This window comes from Schistocerca americana, chromosome 6 (assembly GCF_021461395.2).
Source record: "Schistocerca americana isolate TAMUIC-IGC-003095 chromosome 6, iqSchAmer2.1, whole genome shotgun sequence".
Lineage (NCBI taxonomy): Eukaryota > Metazoa > Arthropoda > Insecta > Orthoptera > Acrididae > Schistocerca > Schistocerca americana.
Genome location: NC_060124.1, coordinates 5,586,042 through 5,608,757, shown reverse-complemented (window position 1 = coordinate 5,608,757; position 22,716 = coordinate 5,586,042).

Genomic DNA, 22,716 nt, shown 5'->3' with positions numbered 1-22,716 from the left:
TTTCATGATCGTATTTCATGCGTGATCGGAATTAAAAAGAAGCGATCGGTTTAATTACTGCTTTTCGAGGTACTTTACAAGACCTGCATCTTCCCAAACAGGAGAGAATGATGACCAAGAGAGATCCAACCTCTGCCGACTGAATTTTTTATAAATAAGCAATATACCCTCTACTACATAATTGAATTCCCTGTAATGAGATCCTTCCTCTCCAGCACAGACTTGCCAATTTCCAGGTAGGGGAGTGGGAGAGGGGAGAGAAGGGTTGGGGATTGACACAGAGGGGAGGGTTGAATAACTTACCAATTTAATTAAGTGGTCAATCAAACTGATAGATTGGGAGGGGGCTATTTGAATAACTCAGGGACGAAAGTGTACCTGTATCAGCGAGGGGTAGCTGGGAGGTTTGGCTGTTTCCTGATGGGTTGGGAGGGAGAGAGAGAGAGACGAGGGGTGGTGAGCAATAGGTTAAGGATCTGTCAATCAAAATGAAGGATTTTCACTAGGGGGACACAATCTGCATAGCAAAACAATAGGTTAAGCACTTGTTAATGAAAGAACAATACGTTTGTCCTGCGTGCGTAATTGCCCCTGAATGTAGCCAACACGCACTAACAATTTGTGCTGAAACGAACGTTGCACCCCTACATGTATTCCTTTTCCCACCGATTCCGCGCTGAGCTTCGTCATTCCTCATCTTATCACTCCACCTAATTTTCGAAATTTTTCTTTAGCACCACATTTCAAATGCTTCAATTCTCTTCTACTTTAGTTTACCGACAGTCTACGTTTCCCTACCGTAAAACTGTGTGCATCAGACGCAAATTCTTATAAGTTTATTCCTCACATTAAGGTTGTGTTTGATAGTAGTGGACTTCTCTTACAAATGAATGCTCTTTTTGCCAGTACTACTACGCTATTTACATCCTTTGTCATTGGTTATTTTGCTGCGTAGCTGGCAGAATTCTTTAACTTCATCTACTTCATGATCCCCAATACTGGTGTTACCTTTCTCGCTATCTTCGTTTCTGCTACTTGTCATTAGTTTCGTCTTTCTTCGATTTACCTCCCATCCATATTCCCTACTCAGTAGACTATTCATTCCGTGTAACACATCCTACAATGTTTCTTCATTTGCGCTGAAGATAGCAATGTCATCAGTGAATATTATCATTGATGTCATTTCGCCCTCTAGAAGTATACTTCTGTATCCATCATCGTTTCTTTCACGTATAGGTCGAACAGTAGGTGGAAAAAACTACATCCTTGTCTTGTCCTTGTCTTACAGCCTTCTTATACCGAGAACTTCGCTCTCGGTTTTCCAGTCTTACTTTCCCTCTTGATTCTCCTACAGAGTGGGGCAGGTAGCAGATGAACTTCACCGTTTCCAGTTTTGTGAGTGGCTGTTCACTGAGATAACAATGAATGGCTTTTATATGGATCTGTTCTTTATGACTGATGAAGCCTGGTTTCACCTGCGTTGTTACGTCAGCTCACAAAATCACAGGTTCTGTTCAGCGGCGACTCTGCATAACTTCCACGGAACACCGTTGCGTGATCAATAGGCTGGGGTTTGGTGTGAAGTTTCTGCACGCCGCATTATTGATCCCATCTTCTTTCATCAGACGCTGACTTCGGCGCATTTTCTACATTTTGAATCCATTTGTGGCAGCACTTACGGGGGAGAAAAAGACATACAGCTACTTCCAACAGAGCAGAGCAACTGCCGAACGCTGGAGAACATTTATACAATCTTCACACCGACGTAGTTGTTGGCAGAGGTCGGGGCCCAAGCTGGACACCCAGGTCACCTGATCTGCCAGTTTCCGACTACTTGGTGCGGGGAGCCCTCGAGTCTAAGGTGGATCGTAAAAACCCTCATAGTCCTTAAGAACTGCAGTAGAACATTTCGGACGAGATAGCAGCAATTCCAGCTGTCCAGCTTCAGAAACATCGTGACCAGGACCCAGAAGTGTCAAGAGATGAGTGGTGGTCACTTTCAACAACTGCTGTAGTCAGATGAGTACCTTATTTCCTTTCCTCTGCTGCGTTTCTTTGTACCCTGGAAATATTTTCCCTGGGCTACCTTTATTTGCCCCACCCTGAATATTACGCATCCTTGCCTACAGACTGCCCCTATTTTTCTCAACTTCGAACAACTTGCACCATTTTACATTGTAGAACGGTCGACAAATCCCATGATGTCTTGATTTTTCTTTAGTCTTGCTTTCATTATCGACATCAAGGGACAACTGCCTCTCCCGTGCCTTTACCTTTCCTAAAACCTAATTGATCGTCGTTAACGTATTCTTTTCCATTCTTAAGATATACTCTTCTTGTCAGTAACTTGGGTGCATGAGCTGTTAAGCTGAATGTACAATAATTATCGCACTTGTGGTCTCTTGCTGTCTTCGGAGTCGTGTGGATGATGTTACTGTGAAAGTTTGATGGTACGTCGTTAATCCCCTACATTCAGTACACCAAAGTGAATAGCCGTTTTGTTGCCACTCCTCCCAATGATTTTAGAAGTTCTGACTGAATGTTATCCATCCCTTGTGCCTCAGTTGATCTTAAGTCGTCCAACGCTCTTTTAATCTCGAAATGTAAGTCCAGTTTCCCTGTCTCTCACCCGACGAGTTATGTTTTTTCGTCTACCACGCAAGTAATCTCCCCCCCCCCCTCCACCCGCCGCCCCCAAAGAGGTCTTTGTACTCTTTCCACGCACCATTGGGCTCGTATGTTACCGCCCTCGCTTTTAATTTCACCAAAGGCTCTTTTGGTTTTCCTATATACTGAGTCAGGCTTTCTGGTAGTAATTTCTTTTACACTTTCTTCATATTTTTCGTGCAGTTGTTACGCCTTTGCTGCTTTGAACTTCTTATTTATTTCGATCCAAAGTGACTTCTATTTCTGTATTCCCGAATTTCTCTACACATTTTTGTATTTCTTTCTTTCGTTGATCAACTGAACTATTTCTTCTGTTACCTTCCTTGTATATATGTTTCTCCTTCCAACTCCTGCTAATTGCTCTATTTAGAGAAGTCTATTGCTCTTCAAATGAACTGCCTGCTGAGCTATTTATTATCATAGTATCTACAGCCTCAGATAACTTCAAGTGAACCTCTTCATTCCTTAACACTTCCGTATCCCAATTCTTTCTGCGCTCATTTTTCCTGACTAGTCTCTTAAACGTCAGCCTTCTCTTCATCATTAAATTGTGGTCTGAGTCTATATCATCTCCTGGAGACGGCTTACAATCCAATATCTGGTTTCGGAATCTCTGCCTGACAATGGTGTAATACAAGTGAAGCCTTACTGCATCTTCTGGTTTTTTACGAGTACAGCTTCACTTTTTATGATTCTTGAACAGAGTATTCGCTATTACTAACTGAAATTTATTACAGAACTCTTATTAGTCTTTCTTCAGTCTCAATCTTAGTACCAAGCCATATTCTACTCCTTCCCGTACAACCGATTTCTAGCCCCCCATGCCTATTAGATTTTCGCCCACGTTACGTACTGAATTACCCATTTAGTATCCTCACATGTTTTCTCTATCAGAACATCATCGTCCTTTGAAGGCTGCTTGCATATCTGAACTATCGTTGTCGGTGTGGGTTTGCAGTCGAATCTGATGAGAACAACCCTATCGCTGAACTTTCACAGTAACGGACTCTCTGCCCTGCCTTCCTACTAATAACGAATCCTACCCCTTTTATTCCATTTTCTGCTGCTACTGATATAATCCTATTCTCATCTGACCATAAATCCTTGTCTCCTCTTTATTGCACTTCACTGACCACTACATCTAGATTGAGCCTTAGTTTTTCCAGTTTGCGATTTTATAACTTCCCTACCATGTTCAAAATCCTGTCATTCCACACCCCGAGTCGCAGAGCGTTATCCATCTGTTGGTCACTCAGTCTGTTTCTCGTAGTCAGTCTCATTCCAAAGATCCGAATTGGGGACTAGTACGGAATCTTTTGCCAATAGAGAGATCATGACAGTTTTTCAATTACAGGCCACATGTCCTGGGCTGTGGACACACGTAACGCGTCTTTAATGTAGTTATTTCCATTGCCTCCTGCATCCTTATCCAGGTGATAACTGCTGGTTCTCCCTCCTTGTTGGGGCAGTTTCCCATCCCATGGGCAGGCCACCGCCCTCTTTGACAAAGCCTGTCGCAAAACGAGGATGACTTCTAATACCGGAAGTTTCCGTCCGCCATTGATGGTTATTTTTATTCAAAATTTGAGCAGTATCGAAGTTCGAACGCGGGACCGAGCACGTTTTGTTTGCTTGTCGAATGTGCAACTGTTATTTATATATTTATTTGCTCTTGGCAGTTGGTGTGGGTGGACATCACAGGAAAACCCTGCAAGTTCATCATTGAATACTTCACTGAAGGTTTTTTTTTTCTTTTTTAACAGCGGAAACGGGCGAACACGCTCAGGTACTGAGCCAGTGTCTCTAAATCCACGGTGCAACTTACAAAATATGGATGGGAAAACGCAATATTAAGCTGCATAGAATGCTGCTGCTTCAGGGGTATTTCTGAAATTGTTTCGGGAACTGAATTAGGTAAGCTGCCGCAAGTGGAATCGCAGGTACCCTTCTATTTCTGATGGTATTCATAGATAACTACACTTGCTTCACGGAGGTGAAAAACAGTGGCAGTAATTTCAAGAAATCTTTAGTTAATGAAGAAATTAGAAATTCAAATACCTATATTTATTTATCTTTTATCAGAAATGGTAAAACTGATTTTGACAATGTATTGTAAAACAAAGGATTTTCAAATGATGCGGAAAAGTTGTACGGGCAATAGCAGATTTTCCAATACTTTCAATTTCAGTATTGATAATTTCTTGAAATAGCGACCTTTCGACAACTAGTTAATCAGTAATCAACGCTAAGCAATGTGTTAAAACATTCCACAAAATTTATCATCGTTAAATGTACGAGTATTTACATAAAAATATAGGCTTTTTGTTATATTTACATAAACCTCATTTATTACAATTATTCATCTCACTGTATTTTGATTTTAATGAATCATTTTAAGGAAAATATACTAGTAATCGAACGTCTTCTGAACCAGGTTTGAATTCAGGTACTACTTATATTTTGAACAAAATTCTTATACAATGGCCACTGAAGACTTCCAGCATATGAAGTCACCGTCTTTCAGCCAACGGCCATGTCAAAGAAAGCAGCGTAGTTGACACCGTTTCAGGATACTCTCTTGCCCTTGGAATGGGAAACTGTCCTCACAAGGCGGAAGAATCAGCAGTGATGATTAGCACTAGAATACAGAAGACAATGAAAACGACTGCATTAAAGACACATAACATGTATCCACGAGACGGGCTGTAAATGAAACAGCGTCATGATGATCTATCCATTGGCGCAAGATTCCGGAGTATTGGTTCAAATGGCTCTCAGCACTATGGGACTTAACTTCTGAGGCCATCAGTCCCCTAGAACTGAGAACTACTTAAACCTAACCTAAGGAAATCACACACATTCATGCCCGAGGCAGGATTCGAACCTGCGACCGTAGCGGTCGCGCGGTTCCAGACTGTAGCGCCTAGAATCATAATGTTCTGGCTGATCAGTGTATCTAACGCCAGGAACTACTAATTCCTGTATGATAAACAGCAACCAGCTAGGATGAAACTTGCAGGAAACAGCACTGACGACGGAAGAGTATCGAATGGAAATAAGCAAAAGTTACAGGACCGAGTAGGACAAGTACAATGCTCACACAATGAAAATTCTAAAACCAGACGCACTCACAGAGCAAGTTCAGAGCAGCTGTACTACTCAAATCTATTCTTCTCATACACACCGGTACCTAAACGAATAAATAGTCAGTTTAAGTCATCGATAAATAACATTTCATTCCGACCCACAAAAATAGGAATAAAGCTACGGACAGAAACAGTTTAATGGCAAACAGTATATACTCAGCTCTCTTAAATTCTTTCGGCGCCAGTAACAAACGCCAAATAAGAGAGCGACTTAAGAAACAACAAGTAAGAGACAGACTTCAGACCAGTAGGGAATGAATTTATGGTAAGTAGCACAAAACCTAACTCTACCTTAAAGTCGGCCTCACAGCAGAAGTACGCAACAACAGAAAATCTTCTGAAGCATTCTCACCCAGTTCAGTTCCTTTTGCTTGAATATGGGCTGTTTCAAGCGCTAACGCGTACATCTGTCTTCCTTTGGTCGCTCCCCGTTACCCGACGATTCCTTCTCCCCACGTACAGCCTCACATTGTCTGCATGCTCACACAGGAACCATTGGCGTCGTGTACTCGGCCACACGTCACTCTGGAGACTCCAACTTGGTCTGTCCAGTCGGAATGGCCTACACTCTCTGGCTGCCACCTGGAACCTTCTTGCATCTCCACCGCCATACAGAAACTTGTCCAGCCGGGTACGCCTGTAGAAGGCTCGGAAGTCGCAGCACACACCCTCTCGGGCGCTATGCATGAAGCTGTTGCGGGATAGCAGCCATGGAGCACACTCACGTACAGTATCTATAAGAGCCGGCACAGCTCATACGAAACATCAGCGGGTATGTAAATGATTAGAGGTGCAATTCTCTGTGACAGGTAGAATGTCCAACTGTGTGAATCAGCGTGGTTCGAGTTTAGTGTAGTTACCAGATCTGATAAGATATAAACGGCATGTGAACAGTGTCAGATGTAAAATGGTGACTGTCAAGGACCGAGAGGTGATGCTTATTCGATTGAGACAGCGCATCAGCAGCTAACAGATTTCTGAAGGGGCTGTCTGTACGAATCGTGCAGTATCCAGATTTGTGGTACACTCGGATGTTACAGGAGCCTGATGTTTATCTGCATGGAAACATGGGTGCGGGCATACAGGTCGTCACGGTTCCGATACACAACACCTGACCGCCATACATCCACATCGCATCTACACAGTTACTCAGCAAGCTACCATGTGGTGCGCAGAGGTGATTTCCTTTCCTGTAACATCTGCAAATAGAACGAGGGAAAAAAGGCAGTATATATGCCTCAGTATGAGCCTTAATATCTCATATCTGATATTCTTGGTCCTTACGCGAAATGTATGTTGACGGCAGTTTTTCTGCAGTCAGCTTCAACCGTCAGCACTCCAAATTTTCTCAGTAGCGTCCGTCCAGGGATTCCCATTTCAGTTCCCGAGGAATGTCTGCAATATTTGCGTGTTGCTTGAACCTAGAGGTAGCTAATGCAGCAGTCAGCTACATTAGCATCCTATATGTGATATCATTTACAGATCAATCACCGAGTCCCAAAATTCTCCTAGTAAACGTTAGTCGACCAGTCGCTTTCCATGCCACAATCCTCACATGATGGTTTCATTTCACATCACATTCAAACGTTACACCCAGAAATTTGAACGACATGACTGTGTCAAGCAGGACACCACCAACACTGTTTTCAAACATTACACGTTAGCTTTTATCACTCATCTGGATCAACTTTTTCCACATTTAGAGGTGGCTGCCATTCATCACGCCAACTAGAAATTTTGCCTAAGACATTTTGTATCCACCTATAGCCACTCAACGGCGTCACCTTCGCATACGTGACAGCATCATCAGCAAACAGCCGCGGATTGCTGCCTACCCTATCCGCTATATCGTTTATGTACACAGAAAATATACATTCTGCTGGGGCATTCCTGACGATAACATGGTCTCCCATGAACACTGACAATGTACATAACTGGGAACAATTTCCACACGCTCGTAACTTCGCTAACTTCGCTAACTGCAGTGGATCACCACGTCAAATGCTTTTCGGAAATATGGAAATATGGAATCTGTTTGTTGTCCTTCTTCTATAGTTCCCAGTATATCGTGTGAGAAAAGGGCAAGCTGAATTTCGTATGAGCGATGCTTTCTAAAAGTGTGCTGATTCATCCGCAGCTCGTGGTCTAGTGGCTAGCGTTGCTGCCTCTGGATGGCGGGGTCCCGGGTTCGATTCCCTGCTGGTTTGGGGATTTTCTGTGTCCGGGGCTGAGTGTTTGTGCTGTCCTCATCATTTCATCATCATCATTATCATTCGTGACAGTGAATAGATTGGACTGTGTACAACACTGTGACTTTGTAAGGGCGCTGATGACAGTGCAGCTGAGCGCACCACAAACCAAACATCATCATCATCATCATCATCATCTGTGCCGATTCGTGGACAGATGCTTTCCAGTCTGTAGCAGATTTATTATATTCTAAATCGGAATATGCTCAAGAATTCTGTTACAAACCGATGTTAAGATATTGGTTCAAAAATGGTTCAAATGGTTCAAATGGCTCTGAGCAGTATGGGACTTAACTGCTGTGGTCATCAGTCCCCTAGAACTTAGAACTACTTAAACCTAACTAACCTAAGGACATCACACACATCCGTGCCCGAGGCAGGATTCGAACCTGCGACCGTAGCGGTCACGAGGTTCGAGACTGAAGCGCCTTTAACCGCACGGCCACACCGGCCGGCAAAATTGGTTCAAATGGCTCTGAGCACTACGGGACTTTACTCCTAAGGTCATCAGTCCCCTAGAACTTAGAACTACTTAAACCTAACTAACCTAAGGACATCACACACATCCATGCCGGAGGCAGGATTGGAAAATGCGTCCGTAGCGGTCGCGCCGTTCCAGACTGTAGCGCCTAGAACCGCTTGGCCACGCCGGCCGGCTAAGATATTGGTCTAAAATTATGAGGGTCAGTTGTTTTACTCTTCTTGTATACAGGAGTCATCTCCACTATTTTCCAGTCGCTCGGGACTCTACACTGTGCGAGCAATTCGCAATAAAAGCAAGCTACGTACGGAGCTACTACCGTTTAGTACTCTTAGTAAAACCGAACTTGTGTTCCTGCCCGAACTGTCGACCAATTTTGTTTACAACTCCTTCAGTATTTTTGCTTGCGCAACGGATTCCTACTAATATTTCGCCTATATGTTAGTCTTTGAGATGGTCAAAAAACGGTATCTGTGTACGATTCTCCGTCATGTATGATTTCTTTAATGCGGTTTTTAAACCCCCGGCTTTCGTTTTGCTAGCTTCTACTGCCACATTAGAAAGATCAATGAGTGACTGAATTGAAGCCTTAGACTAGCTTAGCGATTTTACGTAGGACCAGAAGTTCTTCACGTCCTCGTCCAGACTTTTTCCTAAGGTGTGACGGAGGTAGTTGTTGCATGTTTCTGGCGTAATCTTTCTACAGCCGCACAAATCTCTACGAATGTTTGCCTGTCGTCACTTGCACGTTCTCTTTTGAACCCAGGGTGGAATAGCGTTTGCCTGATCAGCATTTTCCAAATTTCATTGTTAAACCTCGGCGGGTCCCTTTCCGTCTTTAATCCACTAGGTCCACATTTCTCCAGAGCGCCACACCATCACCTGCCCATCAACAGAGCATACAGCAACACCCCTTCACGTGTGTGTCTGCCAGCTGAGAACAAGTAAGAGATTCCCGGCAACGTTCAGTCTCATCCGACAGCACTGGTGGAAACCTACCAGCAGCGAGAGTATGCAGTTACCGTCCCGTACACAAACTGCTGTCACCGCCACAACACAAAGAGCTGCGTTGGGAGAGATGCCGTGACCGGACAGCGTGGACTGCTGACGAATGGCATCTCGTTGTGTTCTGCGGCGAGTCATGGTTCGAATCTTCCACGGGCGACCACAGGCAGTAACTACGGGGCGATCTGTGAAGAGGCCCCTTCTTGCAATGTTTTGCAGAGGCACAATGTGGTACTCCTGGTATCATGGTTTTGGGAGACACGGGGTACGACTCCCATTACAGCTAGTAGATTGAGGAAACGGCACAATAGCAGGTCGCACAAATCCTTTGTCTTCGTCTATTGCATCTAATGCGACAGTGTGATGCTGCCATTTTTCAAATGGACTGTGCTACTTTGCACGTGGTACGCGTTTCGATAATCTGTTTACGAGGATCTGAGCAACTTCCGTGGCCCGCGAGATCCCTACATCTCTCCGCGATGGAACAAGTATGGCAGCAGCTCGGACGCCACCTTCGTCCTAGTGCCAGGAGTGATATCACAGATCATTTACAAAAGTTGTGGACCAGCTTACCTCAGAAGATGATGCGGTGGCCTTGTCAAGCCCTTCTCGACCGAATCGGAGCATTCATCCTAGCTATAGTGGGTGCAACTTTATGTGGATAAGTGGGCTCTTACCGATAATTTCTCTGCAATTTTGACTCTGTTTTGTAATCACGCAAAAAGTAATATCATATATGTGGTGTCACCGCCAGACACTACACTTGCTAGGTGGTAGCTTTTAAATCGGCCGCGGTCCGTTAGTATACGTCGGACCCGCGTGTCACCACTGTCAGTGGTTGCAGACCGAGCGCCGCCACACGGCAGGACTAGAGAGGCTTCCTAGCACTCGCCCAGTTGTACAGCCGACTTTGCTAGCGATGGTTCACTGACAAAATACGCTCTCATTTGCCGAGACGATAGTTAGCATAGCCTTCAGCTACGTCATTGGCTACGACCTAGCAAGGCGCCATTATCAATTGCTATTTATCTTCGTGATGCATGTAACGTCAGACCGATGTTCACCAATTATGGATTAAAGTTAAGTATTCCAGAGGCTCTTTTTTTTTTTTTTTTTTTTTTTTACTAGACTCAACTCCTTTAACCGTTCCAGACCTCACGCCAGCCTGCGTGAACTTAAACGCGTGCCTTTCGGCTTCACCTCGTAGTGGCTTGGCTGTCTTGCCAATCCACAACAATATACCCTATCAGTCAGTGGGGTTTCATTCAGTTTCCTCCTCCAGTTTTGGTTGTTTCACTTGTTTCTCTTGCAATGTATTTCAAATTAAGAAAATGCTGTCCGCAGTGCCTCCTTAATGGATATCTGTGCTACGTCAGCTCTGTTATCCCAGATAACATCAAATGAATTTACACCGATGAATGATCCGGTCTCTGAACGGATCCAATAACTAAAAATTTCAAAGCCTCTTCGTAATTCTGTTACCGTATCCAAACAGAACATATTCGAACACTACAATAATAAAAGTATGCTTATTTACTTGTTGCCTGAAGGGCACTGTTGTATTTTAAAACATCAAGTAGTTATTACTCCTGGCTGTGGCTCTAGGGCGTGGTACAACTCGTTCGATTGGACACCACCTCGGTGGCTTGCGTGTCCTTAACCTAGGCCAGTATTCTTCCTGGGGAAAGGGTTCATGGCAGAGTGAAATATTCCCTGGTTCGACCGCCATTCGATCCGGTCATCCTGCAGTTTTCGAGCTACGAGCCTTTCCATGAGACTACTGAGCAGATGTAATGGAAGAGATTTTCACGGAGATTCCGAAAATAGGGACAACTTTAATCACCTGATGCTCCGTGACTTCCCTGATGGAGACGGCATCTTCTAGCACGATAATTACCCGAGTGACACGCCCGTAACGTGGTTTGTCGAGCCTGTTATTGAACTACGTTGACGTATTTGCTACCAAATACGGCTGATCTTCTGTACTTTAAGGAACACATCAGCGACGCTATAGGGAGGCAGATCTGTGCCCACAGAGTACCCGCTCTTAATTTTCTGGAACGGCATGACGTCCATAGGTATCTGATGGCAGATACCAGGAAACCTACCAAGAACTTGGTGAACCCGTGCGCCATAGAGTCGTATTACCTTCGGAAGGTGGAGCAATCCGCTGTGAATCAGGCGATCATAATATGTAGTTTTATCTGTGTATATCATAGTCTGTTTCAAAAAAAACCTGCCAAAGTATTCAGTTCTTGTCACGATTTCAAAGTGTATATCCCTGAAACTCCACAACATTACTTTCGTCCAGTCTTTACATTTGAGTCCCTTAAAACATGTAGCAGGGAGTACTTTTGGACACGGTCCTCCAAAATGATCTTTGCAAATTTGATCACGTAAATTTAATAAATGGGGTAAAGCAGAAAGGCACTGATTACGGTATGATGACCACACTCACCTACAGTTTTTGAAGTAATTTATAAGAGTTCAGTGTGTGCTCCATCTGGTACACGAAGGAAATCTAAAGGATATTTAAATTCTTAACACGTCCGGCCCAGTGTATTCGCATTAGCGTGTGCAACTGCTGTTCTGATGCGAGCTCGCAGTTTCTGCAGGTCCCGCACCGGGGTCTGAAAGACATCATTCTTCACAAAGACAGCAAAAGACAAATAAATATATAAAACTGCCATAATACATTAGAATTTTATAGCAACTTCCAGAAGATCAAGTGATGGTAGCATGCGACTGTTAAAAGCGGTCAGCGTGGAACAAAAAAAGTGTCTACGCTGCGATCGTGTTCATTTTCGACAGTACGGATCGCTCCGCAGCACAGAATACGTACCTTAAATGTTCGTAAAAATTGAGGCTCAGTGAGGACATGCGCTGTATTGCTGCAGCACGATATCAAATTGCAGTTACTTAGCGGCCCTACAAACCGCAATCGGCTTATGGCTTCATCATGCAGCCTCCGCCACAGCGTTCCGTTCTTGGCATCTTCTTCACACTCTCCAAGTAAGTGAAGATCCTTGGGTACGTAGTCTGTCCACTTTATTTTCGGTGTGTCTGAGGGTCTTCGTTCATTGCTTATCTTCTCCTAAAATTCTCTCAGTCCTGATCCCTCCCCTCTTCTACAGGCGTGCCCAGCCTATCTCAGCCTCCTTTTCTTGGCTTCCGCAACAACACCTGGTTCATTATAAAACTTCATCAGCTCCCGCTTTTTCTTCTTCACCCTCGCCCTTCCTCGTAAATTGGTCGAAATATCGTCCACATTATTTTATTTTCGAAAACGTTTATGTTTCTGTCTGTATCCTTACCTATTTTCCATTTTTTTGTTTTTTGTTTTTTTACGTTATGGTTTGAAACCCCGTGAACTGAAGATCGCACATGAAATCTTCTTTATTTCGATGATTACTACTTTCGGCTAACAATCTAACCATCTTCAGATCATAAGACATTTTGTACATGATGATCTCTGCTACGAAATTACGTAAATTCTGATTGTCAGTTACTAAATTGTAAAGGTATGACGACTTTGCTTCATGACCATCGTCCAATTGTAATGGCCACAACGATGAAAAGCTGTTTTTAATCTTATATCAGGATTCTTCCGTTACATCTTGGTAGAAAAAATACACATTTAAGTTGAATAACGGCTATACTTTCTTTGTTCCACTGATTTTTGTTTACTTCAGACTAGTTTTCGGCTTATTGGCAGTCTTCAGTAAACGACTGACTAGCATCTGAAAGGAGTTCTTCGATAACCAAGTATTATAAGCGAAGATTCAATCCACTTATATAGATTGTTTTGCATCAAACTTCTTTCTTAACGTTGAAATTACACATTGTACAATTGACGGTATGAAGCACAATGAATAATTAAACTGCACAGTATCACAGATGATATGGTTGTAATGCCATAGTTTGTGAGGTGGATGAGAAACTGTTAAACTGAGCCCTCTGCTTTTGTGTTGTGTAACAAACTTTTTTTTTTGTAAATTTAGCTTTGCGCAACGTACCATATTACGCACAATAATTAAACTACACAGTCTTTCAGTCTTGAAGGTTGTATGGTTATGATGCCATAATTTGTGAAATTGTGACGTAGGCTGCGAACTGTCTGACCGAACAGTAGTAACTTATGTTAAATAAAAAACATCTTTTATATTGTAAATTACAGTATATGCAATGGACAATATTAACCAATGTACTTGGTTAAAATAATCAATATACAGTATTACAAGTTATATTGTTTAAGTTTGTATGGTAAGGAAGATAAGGAATATAAAATGCTATTGTGTTTTAATCTTGAATTCCTGTATGTGTTATTGTGGCGGTTTGTGGCTATCTGGCTAGTTGATTGCAGCATGCGAAGCTTAAAAGTGGCGATGTTCTCAGACGCAGTTGAATTTAGTTATGCCATGTATGGATATTGCCATTTTAAGAAATATTTTGACGTTTTGTGGAGCCGTAATGGCATCAACACTAACCAAGAATATTTTATGACCTGAAGATGGGTAGATTGTTAGCCGAAACAAATAACCAATGCAAATAACGCGTATTTCATGTGCACTCTTAACTTCATGGGTTTTCAATCCCCAACATGTGTTGTTGTTGTTGTGGTCTTCAGTCCAGAGATTGGTTTGATGCAACTCTCCATGCTACTCTATCCTGTTCAAGCTGCTTCATCTCCCAGTACCTACCGCAGCCTACATCCTTCTGAATCTGCTTAGTGTATTCATGTCTTGGTCTCCCTCTACGATTTTTACCCTCCTCTCTGCCCTCCAATACTAAACTGGTGATCCCTTGATGCCTCAGAACATGTCCTACCAACCGATCCTTTCTTCTAGTCAAGTTGTGCCACATACTCCTCTTCTCCCCAATTGTATTCGATACCTCCTCGTTTGTTATGTGATCTACCCATCTAATCTTCAGCATTCTTCTGTAGCACCACATTTCGAAAGCTTCTATTTTCTTCTTGTCCAAACTACTTATCGTCCATGATTCACTTCCATACATGGCTACACTCCATACAAATACTTTCAGAAACGACTTCCTGACACTTAAATCTATACTCGATGTTAACAAATTCCTCTTCTTCAGAAACGCTTTCCTTGCCATTGCCAGTCTACATTTTATATCCTCTCTACTTCGACCATCATCAATTATTTTGCTCCCCAAATAGCAAAACTCCTTTACTACTTTAAGTGTCTCATTTCCTAATCTAATTCCCTCAGCATCACCCGACTTAATTCGACTACATTCCATTATCCTCGTTTTGCTTTTGTTGATGTTCATCTTATATCCTCCTTTCAAGGCACTATCCATTCCGTTCAACTGCTCTTTCAAGTCCTTTGCTGTCTCTGACAAAATTACAATGTCATCGGCGAACCTCAGCGTTTTTATTTCTTCTCCATGGACTTTAATACCTACTCCGAATTTTTCTTTTGTTTCCTTTATTGCTTGCTCAAAATACAGATCGAATAACATCGGGGAGAGGCTACAACCCTGTCTGACTCCCTTCCCAACCACTGCTTCCCTTTCATGTCCTTCGACTCTTATAACTGCCATTTGGTTTCTGTACAAATCCCCAACGTAAATAAAGAAAATTAAAACAGATTGCGTATTTCCTTGTTGATAATTTCAACAGTCTTGATATTCTCCATATGTCCGTCCCACATAAGCTAACACTGGTCTGATAATGGTTTTATACACCCTTATTTTCGTTCCTCTTGATAAAATTTAGGGTGATAGTGTTTTGTTTAGTGAATATGATGCTCTAGATGCCGTTTTTATTGTCGCTCATATTTGTTGTATCTCATGATTTATCTTAATTACTCCAACCAACAGATGTTTGAACTCTTCTGCTTCTTCGAATCCATGGTCATCGGTCTTTATGGTTTCCGCCTTCTGATCTTCTACTTTCTTTCTACCATCATGAATTTTGTTTCTTCGTCACCTAGCTGTAATCCAACTTCCTTAGCTTGTTGAAACAGTTTTCTTGCCGGTATTTTCAGGTCATCTAGATTTGCTGAGATTATGCTTGATCACCCGCGAATGTCAGTACATTTATTTTTGTTTCTCTTTTAATTCCCTCCTCTGCTTCATTTGTTGCATCCAGTGCCTCCTTTTTATTAGTACACTGAGCAAGATTGGTGTAATTCCACCTCCTTGCATGACTGCTGTTTTCATGCTAAAAGGATGGAATATTTTCCACACAATTTCCTTATCCCTTTTTAGTCTTGCAGTGTATATTTTACAAAATTTGTAATCTTCTTTGGTATTCCAGATTTCTGCATTTTCAGTTCTTCGGCCTGCGGAAGCGCAAGCTGTTGCAACATATCCAAATAAACAGTAGGGGTTATTTACCCTCTGCAATGAAGGTCCGACCACTTTTTCGAAATGAAATACTATTGCTATCTTACGAACTTACTCAGACAATTTAACAATGCAAACTGCAAATGATATGACACTTGATACACTGAACTGCGGATGTGTCTTGATGGGAGGTCACAGCACATGTTTATCGTTGGACTGTCACGCACCATTTACATGCTCAGGTCGACTAGTTGTGTCGGCTTTTTTTCCCCGGACACGTAAAAGCATGCTTTGTCCCTGAACGTCACCTTTTTCTGCTAGTGTGAGCCATCAGCGATGCGACTCAGAATTTCAATTGCAAATGCGTTGCGCTTTGGCTCACAGGTTGAGGCGCGGGCACCCGTGCTGCTGGCAGTGAGGAAGCGTCTTTCACGTGGCTGGTGGTAGTCGCAGCTGTATATACGCTTAACACACTGATTTCGTTTGTCTCCAGATAATTTTTTTTAATAAAGGGAATTAATTTCCTACATGAGTTCGCGATCACCGTGACGAATTTTGTGAACAGAATCATCTTGGTAGTTAAACAATTCCTTTATTAACGTACAGCCATCATCCGATATAAACTTGCAAAACAAGTTTCAGTGTCTGTTCATGACACTTCAGGACTCCTAGACCTTCGTGTACCACTGTCTAATGGTCGGAGGTGACGGATGAAATGGCCCTGGATAGAAGGCATGTACATGGAAGTGGCAACGGCTGGTTGTCCAGAAAAGAAATTTTTTTTATCAAACTGTGACACATTTATTGCCCAAAGTCGTTTGGTTTCTACTTTTTTTAAAAAAAGAAATTTAGTACAACACTAACCATTATATAAAAATCAACTCTTCGTTAACAATATTTCAGCAGAACTGTGTACTGAGCTCAGTTATTACTGCTTTTATTTTAATTTGGAATAAAGATTTCTACTAAAACGAAGCTAGAATTAATAAAATCTAACCTGTTTTAACGCAAATGGGCGTCAGTGAATCTTTCAATATTTAATATGAATTTTCATATAACCAGATAAAACGTGAGATTCCAAAAGCATTACTTCCAGTTGATCGCAATAAATTTCTACACGAGCATCCGACATACTTAACAAGACACACACTTCTTCTACATTGAGAAAACTTAATAGTAAGAAATATGTGAACTAAATGGTTTAATCAACTGACTTCCGTACGCAGTAACGGAATGACGCCGTACTGCTTGCTGCTTACATGTTCGTCCAATCGTTAATGGGACAAAGAATCGCGCGACCCTCCGCTTACTATAACATATGAAAAAAACTAAGTTATTAGAACACCGGAAAGAGCTCACAGTAGATACCACGGAAATGCGGGAGCAAAACAGGCGACAAAATTATGCCAGTCCTCACCACAACCGGTACTGAGGGGTAGCTGAAGCAGAACTCGAATTTAGAATCAGTCAAATAAACGTAACAAACAAGTGCTTGCCAGCCTTCAGAACGGCGGAAGCAGCTCACAGTAGATACTACGGAAATGTGGGAGCAAAACAGGTGACAAAATTAGAATCAGTCAAATAAACGTAACAAACAAGTGCTTGCCAGCCTTCAGAACGGCGGAAGCAGCTCACAGTAGATACTACGGAAATGTGGGAGCAAAACAGGTGACAAAATTATAGCAGACCTCACCACAACCGGTACTGAAAGGTAGCTGAAGTAGAACTCGAATTTAGAAACTGACTGCGGGAGGTACTGCTATAAAACAGTCAAATAAACGTAACAACTAACTGCTTGCTAGCCTTCACAAGTATACACTATTTCACAGGGTAAGCTGACTGCCACTCCGCCAGTGTCCACGCGGCAACCGGGGAAAACATACGTGTAGCAAAGATATCAGAATTCCCTGATCGGTGCCGGAATCAAATGGTGGTGTGCTTCTTTAGCGTGTCCGGAGGTTCAGCTGTAGCTGGATGTCAGATTCGTTCTCTAACATCCATTCCATGTATTGTGACCTCTGCTGAGGGATGGGAATTTTAGTCAGTCACTAACCCCCCCCCCCCCCCCCCCAAAAAAAAAAAACTTTTGGTGTTTGTGAAGATTATGCCGCAAACCGGACCTATCTATTTACGCCTGTTTCTGAAATATACGTTATCGAATTTTTACAGATAATTTTTGGAACACCCTATACTTTACTTCATATGGCTATTTTCAACGTCCTCATAATATTGTTCTTTATTCCTTCTTCCATTAGCGCATATGATTTTCCTTATTAGATTTCCCACTTTTTTTTAGAGTTTATCGAGCCTTTCAGTTAAGGGTTTAAATATTTCCAATAGATTTCCCGTTATCCGTTTTGTTTTTACGAGGGGCTTTCAGTATGTATTGCAACACTTTTTTTTTTCCTGAAAGCAGGTTGGTTTTATTCAAGATTCCAGTGCACAACATTATTCCAAACTCTTTTAGTTACAAAACCCTGTTTTGAAAGTTATCTCCGTTCAATTCGACGGCCCTACGACAACTTACTAGGAGGCCTGTATGCCCGTTTGGTACCGCTCCACTGCTGGACGTCGGAGCCAACGTCTTGCTGCGTCAATAACCACCGCATCATCCACGTACCGCTTCCCGCGTAGTGCATCCCTCATTGCGCCAATTAGATGGAAGCCGGAAAGTGCGAGATCCGGGCTGTGGTTTGGATGAGGACGAACAGTTCTATGAAGTTTTACGAGCTTCTCTCTGGTGCGCGGACTTCTGTGAGGCCATGCACTGCCATGGAGAAGAAGTTCGTTTGCATTTTTGTGACTATGGAAACACTCAAGTAATTTCTTCAGTTTCCAATACTCTTCAGAGTTGATCGTTGTAACGTGAAGGAAGACGTCAAACAGAACACCTCCTTCAGAGTCCCAGAAGACCGTCGTTATGGCTTTACTGACTGAGATTGTGGCTTCGATCTTTTCTTGTGCTGGAGATGTGGTGTAGCGCCACTTCAAGTATTTCTGTTTTGTTTCTGGATAAAAACCCATATTTCATCGCCTGAGACACTGTTCGACAAAAAATTGTCATCATGAGCCTTGTAACGTTACAGATGGTGCTTCGTTGCTCTTTACGGTCTTTGTGAGGTGGCCAGGAACCTAGCGGGCACACACTTCTGAGAACCCCAACTGGTTGACGAGTGTGTCAGCAGCACCAACAGAGACATCCAGCTGAGCAGCGAAGTGTTTGTGATCTGTCAATAACCTCGACTGAGAGTGTCCACACGTTCCAACATTTCAGGAGTCACAGCTGTGCGCGGCGGGCCAGCACGCGAGCGATCGGCAGGTTGGCGCGAAGATGTCGCGATGGTGACAGATGCCTCGCCCAACGACTCACCGGGCTTTTTGTCACTGCCAGGTCTCCGTAGACATTCTGCAAAGCACCTGTGAATATCTCCGATGCTCTAATTATTTCACTGAAAGGAACTGACAGCTCTCCGCTTGGAACGCACTTCCGTCGTAGACACCATGTTGAAGGCTAGCGTAGCGTCACTGACTATCGGAATGTCATGAAAATCTGAGGGCTGAAGCGGGAATATTCCACAATGGCCCATACCGAATCCTGCAAGTTTTCAGCTGGAATTGGCCAAGAAAAAAAGTGATGTATTAGTTATTGGACATCCGTCGTATAAAACCTTTTCCATATTCAACTGCTCTTCTTTCTACATCTACACTCACGATGGGTGTAAGGGTATGTGGTTAACATTAGGGATCATTCTCGTGCCATTCACGTCTGGATCACGGGAAGAATAGTTCCTTAATCATCTCCGTGCGCACTGCAACTTCTTTAATTTGTCCTCGCGATCGCCAACGATACTTACAAGGGGAGGCCGCCAATTGTGAAATTCAGATTCGATCCATACTGCGCATAATAAAAGCTCATGGCCAGAGGTGTAATGTGGCAAAGCACCAAGATGCATTTCTCAGCCGTTGTCGAGAAAATCGACAGTTAAAAGAAACCGTAGCGGTGAAATACTCTCTACAGTTTATAACTCCTTAGAGCGTCGTGGCGCAGCGGTAAGCGCTCGGGTTCGTAATCCGAAGGTCTCCGGATCGAATCTCACGCCATGCAACTTCTTTTATTATTTTTTTGTAATATATATATATATATATATATATATATATATATACACATATATATATATACATATATATATATATATCAGTTGCAAGTTGCTGAAAGTCGTTTGTCGTGGAAAAATAATACTTGAAATAAAACACAATATCACAAATAATATTCAAGTGGATACAATTTATTGAAAAGTTCGGTATACACTAGCACATAAGTAATAATTAGTGACCAGAAGTAGCTGGAGTATCGCATGAACCAGAGTGAGAGTTATCACAGAAACATGGAGAGCAGAAAACAGCACGACATCGGGCACATCTGATAAAGGATGCGTTTCTACAAGAACAACTGTGTTTTAAATTATCTGTTGGGAAACACATCTGATTCACATTCTGAAAAATTGTTCTATCGTTCGTCAGGTTTGATGGATACCACGCGTATCGTATAAGATCGGCAAAAATCGGAGAAGACAATTGGTGGTGGACGATGGATTGGATTTTTGTACAGTCGTCTCTGGAGTTGATGTCACGGTTTCACTCGATTAAAAATTCTATTCTAATTCGAACGTTTGACTTACACTATACGTATTCGTTTCGGAATATCGTTTCTACGTCTTCCGTTAACTATACGTGGTAAACATTATGAAGACAATTAATAACATTTGTGAAATACAACTTTGTTTGCGGAAAACATAATGATGTTCGAAGTCGCCAGTTTTTCCACGACAAACGACTTTCAACAACTTGTTATATGCATAATTGTTGCAACTGCTTGCCGGGAATTGTATATATATATTTATATATAAATATATATATATATATATATATATATATATATATATATATATATATATATATATGTGTGTGTGTGTGTGTGTGTGTTTGTGTGTGTGTGTATTTATATATACATTTGAATTACAAAAAACAAATACTGAAAAAAAAAGTTCCATGGCGCGAGATCCGATGCTGCGACCTTCGGATTACGAACCCGAGCGCTTACCGCTGCGCCACGACGCTGTAGAAAATTATTAATCGTAGAGAGTATTTCACCGCAATGGTTTGTTTTAACTGTCGATTTTCTCGACAGCGGCTGAGAAGTGCATCTTGGTGCTTTGCCACATTACACCTCTGGCCATGAGCTTTTATTATGCGCAGTATGGATCGAATCTGAATTTCACAATTGGCGGCCTCCCCTTGTTAGAGGCGTTGTAGTATCCCTCTAGATTAATCACGTACTTCTTGAACATTGTAAGCAATCTTTCACTCAATAGTTGCGACTTTCTTCTAGAGTCTGCCACTTTAGTTCTATCAGCGTATCCAAGACGCCTACCCATGGGTCAAACAATCCCGTAAATATTCGTGCAGCCCTACTTTTTGAACATTAAATACCCGCTGTTATTCGAATTTGATACTCGTCTCACTCACTGGAAAAGGATTCTATAAACGTAGCACGAGTGTTTTGTAAGATATCTCCGTTGTAGGTTGACCACATTTCCTCAGTCTGCCATTTGATTTACCAGTGACTCCACGCATGTCACCGCTCAGTTTCATAGCCTTGCAACATGTTACATCCAGGTATTCCTGTAAGTTCATCTGTTCCAATTGTAATTCGTTGATATTGTGGTCATAGGATACTACATCATCTAGTATCATGAAGTGCATAATTTACATCTCTGAACATTTAAAGCAAGTTGCCACTCTTTGCATCGCTTTGAAGCCACATCAAGATCCGACAATATTTGTGGAGTTCATTTAATCAGTACTTCATTATATATTACTGCATTATCTACGAAATTCTGAGTTCCTATTACTATCGTCTGCATTGACAGTAATACACTGATAAGCCGAAACATTATGGCTATATGCTTATTAGCTCATTTCTCCATCTTTGGAGCGAAATGCGTCACTGATTCTGCGTATTAGGAATTCGATAGTTTGTTGGTAGGTTTGTGCATATATGTGGCATTACAGGTCTACTCACAGATCATGTAATTCGCATAAATAACGGGCGGTTGATTTGAGTACGCGTTGATGTCTCCCGATGGTGACTCAGACAGGTTCCATAGGATTTACATCAGGCGAATTTGGTCGCCGAGAGATCAACGGGAGATCAGTACAGTGCTCCTCGAACCACTGTAGCACGGTTCCGACTCCGAGACACGGATAATAATATTGCTGGAAGAAGATATCGCCGTCGAGAAAACATCAAGCATGAATGGATGCAAGTGCTTCACAGTTGTCAGTGTGTCTTCGATTACTGCCACAGATCCAATGAAAGCGCAGCAGAATGTCTGCCATAGGATAATACTGCTCCCACCAGCTTGCGTCCGTGGCGCTCTGCATGTTTCGAGCCGACATTCACCTCGACGACGGCGTTTGTGGAGACGACCATCGACCTAATCTACGGTCGAATCTCCATGCTCCCGTGCCCACTGCAGTCGTAACTGGCAATGTCGTTGAGTCAACGTAGGTGCTGCGTAGCTCCACGATCGACAAACTAGAATGAACGGTGTGATCCGAAACGGTTGTACGTGCGCCTGTATTGTGCTCTGCCGGTAGAGATGCCACAGATCACCATCTATCATACTTTACAGAGCAGACAAGCATCCCAACACCTGGTTCTGTCAAGAGCTGTGGATATCCAACCATTTAGCGTCTAGTGGTAGTTTCACTGTACTACCTCTTTCCGAAGATGCTAACAGCAGTAGCACACGAACATTCGAGAAGCTTCGCCGTTTTCGAGATACTCGTT